The 6,913-nt window shown below is 48.2% G+C and overlaps 1 pseudogene across 1 annotated transcript; it reads left to right on the forward strand.

Annotated features, from left to right (window-relative positions):
• Positions 1 to 757: 757 nt before the first annotated feature.
• On the forward strand, positions 758 to 6,460 carry LOC311108676 (translation initiation factor eIF2B subunit delta-like; annotated as a pseudogene). The gene is made up of 4 exons: positions 758 to 3,108; positions 4,865 to 5,128; positions 5,446 to 5,624; positions 6,233 to 6,460. The product of its transcript is annotated as a translation initiation factor eIF2B subunit delta-like (transcript).
• The last annotated feature ends 453 nt before the right edge of the window (positions 6,461 to 6,913 follow it).

Consider the following 6,913-nt stretch of genomic DNA (forward strand, 5'->3'; position numbering starts at 1 on the left):
CTCAGGTACAGTGCTACTGACTCCAGGCCTGCTCTTAGACGTGATCCTCCTCCAGGTACAGTGCTACTGACTCCAGGCCTGCTCTTAGACGTGATCCTCCTCAGGTACAGTGCTACTGACTCCAGGCCTGCTCTTAGACGTGATCCTCCTCAGGTACAGTGCTACTGACTCCAGTCCTGCTCTTAGACGTGATCCTCCTCCAGGTACAGTGCTACTGACTCCAGGCCTGCTCTTAGACGTGATCCTCCTCAGGTACAGTGCTACTGACTCCAGGCCTGCTCTTAGACGTGATCCTCCTCAGGTACAGTGCTACTGACTCCAGTCCTGCTCTTAGACGTGATCCTCCTCCAGGTACAGTGCTACTGACTCCAGGCCTGCTCTTAGACGTGATCCTCCTCAGGTACAGTGCTACTGACTCCAGGCCTGCTCTTAGACGTGATCCTCCTCAGGTACAGTGCTACTGACTCCAGTCCTGCTCTTAGACGTGATCCTCCTCCAGGTACAGTGCTACTGACTCCAGGCCTGCTCTTAGACGTGATCCTCCTCAGGTACAGTGCTACTGACTCCAGGCCTGCTCTTAGACGTGATCCTCCTCAGCCGTATATATCTAAAGTAGCTTCCTCCCCTCATCCTTTTCTTCCTTATATACTGATTACTGACGTTAAATGGTCTTACGAAGCGTCCTGATCGTACAGGTGATTAGGGACTAGGCAACTCCTCCTAATGAGGAGCTGGCTGGACTACGCTACTCCTCCTAATGAGGAGCTGGGGCCGGACTACGCTACTCCTCCTAATGGGGAGCTGGCTGGACTACGCTACTCCTCCTAATGAGGAGCTGGCTGGACTACGCTACTCCTCCTAATGAGGAGCTGGGGCCGGACTACGCTACTCCTCCTAATGGGGAGCTGGCCAGACTACGCTACTCCTCCTAATGAGGAGCTGGGGCTGGACTACGCTACTCCTCCTAATGAGGAGCTGGCTGGACTACGCTACTCCTCCTAATGGGGAGCTGGCTGGACTACGCTACTCCTCCTAATGAGGAGCTGGCTGGACTACGCTACTCCTCCTAATGAGGAGCTGGGGCCGGACTACGCTACTCCTCCTAATGGGGAGCTGGCCAGACTACGCTACTCCTCCTAATGAGGAGCTGGCCAGACTACGCTACTCCTCCTAATGAGGAGCTGGCTGGACTACGCTACTCCTCCTAATGAGGAGCTGGCTGGACTACGCTACTCCTCCTAATGAGGAGCTGGGGCCGGACTACGCTACTCCTCCTAATGAGGAGCTGGGGCTGGACTACGCTACTCCTCCTAATGAGGAGCTGGCCGGACTACGCTACTCCTCCTAATGAGGAGCTGGCCGGACTACGCTACTCCTCCTAATGAGGAGCTGGCCGGACTACGCTACTCCTCCTAATGAGGAGCTGGGGCTGGACTACGCTACTCCTCCTAATGAGGAGCTGGCCGGACTACGCTACTCCTCCTAATGAGGAGCTGGCCGGACTACGCTACTCCTCCTAATGAGGAGCTGGCCGGACTACGCTACTCCTCCTAATGAGGAGCTGGCCGGACTACGCTACTCCTCCTAATGAGGAGCTGGCTGGACTACGCTACTCCTCCTAATGATGAGCTGGCCGGACTACGCTACTCCTCCTAATGGGGAGCTGGCCAGACTACGCTACTCCTCCTAATGGGGAGCTGGGGCCGGACTACGCTACTCCTCCTAATGAGGAGCTGGCTGGACTACGCTACTCCTCCTAATGATGAGCTGGCCAGACTACGCTACTCCTCCTAATGAGGAGCTGGCCGGACTACGCTACTCCTCCTAATGAGGAGCTGGCCGGACTACGCTACTCCTCCTAATGAGGAGCTGGCTGGACTACGCTACTCCTCCTAATGAGGAGCTGGCCGGACTACGCTACTCCTCCTAATGAGGAGCTGGCTGGACTACGCTACTCCTCCTAATGAGGAGCTGGGGCCGGACTACGCTACTCCTCCTAATGAGGAGCTGGCTGGACTACGCTACTCCTCCTAATGAGGAGCTGGCCGGACTACGCTACTCCTCCTAATGATGAGCTGGCCGGACTACGCTACTCCTCCTAATGAGGAGCTGGGGCTGGACTACGCTACTCCTCCTAATGAGGAGCTGGCTGGACTACGCTACTCCTCCTAATGGGGAGCTGGCTGGACAACGCTACTCCTCCTAATGGGGAGCTGGCCGGACTACGCTACTCCTCCTAATGAGGAGCTGGCCGGACTACGCTACTCCTCCTAATGAGGAGCTGGCTGGACTACGCTACTCCTCCTAATGAGGAGCTGGCTGGACTACGCTACTCCTCCTAATGGGGAGCTGGGGCCGGACTACGCTACTCCTCCTAATGAGGAGCTGGGGCTGGACTACGCTACTCCTCCTAATGAGGGGCTGGACTACGCTACTCCTCCTAATGGGGAGCTGGCCAGACTACGCTACTCCTCCTAATGGGGAGCTGGCCGGACTACGCTACTCCTCCTAATGAGGAGCTGGCTGGACTACGCTACTCCTCCTAATGAGGAGCTGGCCAGACTACGCTACTCCTCCTAATGATGAGCTGGCTGGACTACGCTACTCCTCCTAATGAGGAGCTGGCTGGACTACGCTACTCCTCCTAATGAGGAGCTGGCCGGACTACGCTACTCCTCCTAATGATGAGCTGGCTGGACTACGCTACTCCTCCTAATGAGGAGCTGGCTGGACTACGCTACTCCTCCTAATGGGGAGCTGGCCAGACTACGCTACTCCTCCTAATGAGGAGCTGGGGCCGGACTACGCTACTCCTCCTAATGAGGAGCTGGGGCCGGACTACGCTACTCCTCCTAATGAGGAGCTGGCCGGACTACGCTACTCCTCCTAATGAGGAGCTGGCTGGACTACGCTACTCCTCCTAATGGGGAGCTGGCTGGACTACGCTACTCCTCCTAATGAGGAGCTGGCTGGACTACGCTACTCCTCCTAATGAGGAGCTGGCTGGACTACGCTACTCCTCCTAATGGGGAGCTGGCTGGACTACGCTACTCCTCCTAATGAGGAGCTGGCCAGAGACCTGGTCAACAAGCTCAAGCCCTATATCAGGTACGTGGTCGACAGCCCTTTTCTCAAATTTATATTTTACATTTTAGTCATTTAGCAGACACTCTTATCCAGAGCGACTTACAGTTATTGAGTGCATACATTATTTTTATTTTATTTTATTTTTCATACTGGCCCCCCGTGGAAATCATCTACAGGGCTCCACATTAACGTTCTCTTGTCCAGGACAAGTTTTTTTTATTTTTATGTTGGACAAGAAGAATATTGATTTAAGTTGTCCGAATGGACAAGTTACAAAAATCATCCAAGATTCACAAATTCAAACAATTACTCAGATCAGAGGCCAACATTGGAATAATATTAAAATCTATTTTTCATGTACATAAATAAATAAGCCTACATGTCAAAATGTAGGTGATATGCATATTGTCTCATGTCCAACCCATGAGGGAGTAGCCAGAAAATGTAGCAAACTTGAATGAGACTTTTAAATAGATAAATATATGTTAAACACCAGTCATGTTTGACAAATATAATGAAGGATAATTAACATGAACGTCTAAAGGCTTGATTCTGTCGACATACTTGAGGCCCAGTTTGTTGAGATCAAGACCGGATCAATGGCCCGTTACACACTGCACATCACCCACCTTGCAATCTGAGCAGAGGCGGTCAGCATTTTGAAACTATTTTCGGCAGGTAGCTTAGTGGTTAAGAGCGTTGTGCCAGTAACCGAAAGGTCGCTGGTTCTAATCCCCGAGCCGATTAGGTGAAATTCTGTCCATGTGCCCTTGAGCAAGGCACTTAACCCTAATTGCTCCTGTAAGTCGCTCTGGATAAGAGCGTCTGCTAAATGACCAATTTATTTATTATTTATTTATCTTCATTGTTTTAAAACCTGGATGTTTTATTGTCATTTTATGAAGCATGTCTTGGCCTCGTTTCAAAGTAGCAAAAATACGACCACAGAAATGTTTAGGGATTAAAAACATTAAAACCAGCATTTCAAATCAACGTTAATTTTATTGTCCAGCAGCCAAAGACATAAATCCTATTAGTAATACTACTAATAATAAGTAATATTATTACTATGCGAGTTGATTGCATCTTTAGATCTTCCCTCTTTCTTAATTTCTAACGGATATTTTCATCTATGTCACATGAACGGTGTTTTCCCACTAATTGCATGTTGGAACATTTGCACATGGCCTACTACAGCCATGTTAACCTTTTTTATAATATGAAGTAATAAAACTTCATCAACATTTTTAGCTAAACGTTCTGATCTGTTGCTTCAGCCTCGTTGCTTTAAAAAAATAAAAAAATAATTGGATCTGTTGTCCCAGAATTTGTTTTTGAACCGTAGACACGTTTTTTATCACCAGGGACGACGGGACGCCCTTCATTTTGAGCCCTGGAGGGAATTATTTTATAAAGACATGAAAAGTATTTGGTTGTAATTGTAAAATTGCATTATTTTATAGGCTACCAAGGGTGGCCAACCATCCTCCGGGAGAGCCTTAAAGGGGCAGTGTTGACTTTTGAGGCAGGCTTGACTATGCAGAGAAGCCAATAGACAGTCTGATTCTCTATGGTAAAAAGATAGTCATGTATTTTAATTTGTAAAGTGGTTCCTTGCATCATACAAATGACTTGAGCTTTTGGACAAGTAAAAAATCTGTCATACTTGTCCAAAGGACAAGTGGCTACAAAAGTTAATGTCAAGCGCTGATTTAATATGAAGCTGATTGAAGAAATCAAACATTTGGTGTATTTTTCTTTGTTTTAATTTTTTCAGTTTTCTCAATCAATGTCGCCCCCTGTCGGCGAGCATTGGCAACGCAATCAAGTACATCAAGAAAGAAATCTCCAATATTCCTAGTCGGTGCAAAGAAGAGGAGGTGAGTTTCAGAATACAGTTTCAGTTCTGTGTGTTAAAAGGCCAGTTTCAGGTTCTGGTCACATTTTAACTCATCATAGGTAGTTCTGGCAGCCAAGGCCGTCTCTCTAAATACGCCATAGAGAAGATCAGTGACGGAGACGTCATTCTGGATTATGGGTGGTAAGATCTAACGTCTGTCAATATCCTTACGTTTTAAATGACAGAACGTGGGAGTGGATCGGTGGCCAAACTACCACCCGGCCACTCTGCATGCAAGGCCAGTGAAGCTATGCCTCTAACCATATTGCTTAAATCGATTCCTATCCTCTCAGAGGAGTGCCTAGGGGGTATGGGTCAGGGGGTCGGTTTACAATCCAGTAGTGATCGTATAGCGATCAAGCACTTCTCCCCCTCTGTTGCAGATCTAAGACCAGACTAGGGGTCAGTAAGGAAGGCATCAGTTACTGAGGTCTCATGTCCCTTCTCCCCCTCTGTAGCTCGTCCCTGGTGAACCACATCCTTTGCGAGGCATTTGATAAGAGCAGGTAGTTCCGTGTGATCATTGTGGACAGCCGGTCCTCGTCTGGAGGGAAGGGAGGCTCTGAGACGCCTCGTACAGAGAGGCATCAGCTGCACCTACGTCCTCATCTCTGCCCTCTCATACATACTACCTGAGGTAAACTAGTCCTCATCTCTGCCCTCTCATACATACTACCTGAGGTAACCTAGTCCTCATCTCTGCCCTCTCATACATACTACCTGAGGTAACCTAGTCCTCATCTCTGCCCTCTCATACATACTACCTGAGGTAACCTAGTCCTCATCTCTGCCCTCTCATACATACTACCTGAGGTAACCTAGTCCTCATCTCTGCCCTCTCATACATACTACCTGAGGTAACCTAGTCCTCATCTCTGCCCTCTCATACATACTACCTGAGGTAACCTAGTCCTCATCTCTGCCCTCTCATACATACTACCTGAGGTGATTACAAAACAGATGACCGCCCCTTGGGGGACTGGAGGTGTCATTGCACTGTGGAATTTAGAATGTAGGCTTTTGGTGTTTTAGGCATTTGTTGAATTATCACAAATGTTGTTGACCTCTTGTAGAAAATCCAAACAGTGATTTATTTTCTTCTAATGCTTCTCAGTTTAACCCTCTTTCTTCCCTGTCCTTTTTGTAACAAATCTCCACATAGGTGATATTTCTCTTTTGTGGGTTTATAAATGGTCAAATGTATTTAACGTCTAAATGTAATCATTAAACTCCCCCTCTCCCCAGGTATCTAAGGTGTTCCTGGGTGCCCATGCCCTGCTGGCTAATGGCTACGTGATGTCTCAGATAGCTCTGGTGGCCAGGACCTTCAACGTGCCAGTCCTGGTCTGCTGTGAGTGCAAACTGACTCCTTTGTCTCAAACGAGCTTGGTAATGTGGGAGTTATTTGGCCTCCTTGACTTTACGATGACATGTAAAGACCTGCAGTATGGAGTTACCTTTCTAGAGATAATGGAGTAATCTAGTGTTTGTAAAACAAGCCCAAAAAACATTTTAGTTGCTGAGTTTGAGTAATTTCTATTCTGCTTCTAGTCAACACAGATAGGAATTTGCAAATGTAATTTTAACTTTGAGACAAAATTATCCACATTTTAAATTCACATTTTAAATTCTATTCTATTCCTAAACTGACTATAATTGAAACAGCATTGACACAAACTGTAATAAGCATTAGCAGTAAGACTTTCGCTAACCCCTCGCCTTCGACCAATCACTTTCTTTCCTCAGATGACCCTGATGACCTGATGGTGACCCGGAAGGGGAAGCCCCTGCTGGAGAACTGGCAGGACGTCAGCTCCCTGGGGCTGTTGAATCTGGTCTATGACGTGACGCCACCAGATTTTGTTGACCTGGTCATCACAGACCTGGGCATGATCCCCTGCACCTCCGTTCCTGTTGTACTCAGGG

The sequence above is a fragment of the Coregonus lavaretus genome (genome assembly GCF_964263955.1).
Source record: "Coregonus lavaretus genome assembly, chromosome: 33".
NCBI lineage: Eukaryota > Metazoa > Chordata > Actinopteri > Salmoniformes > Salmonidae > Coregonus > Coregonus lavaretus.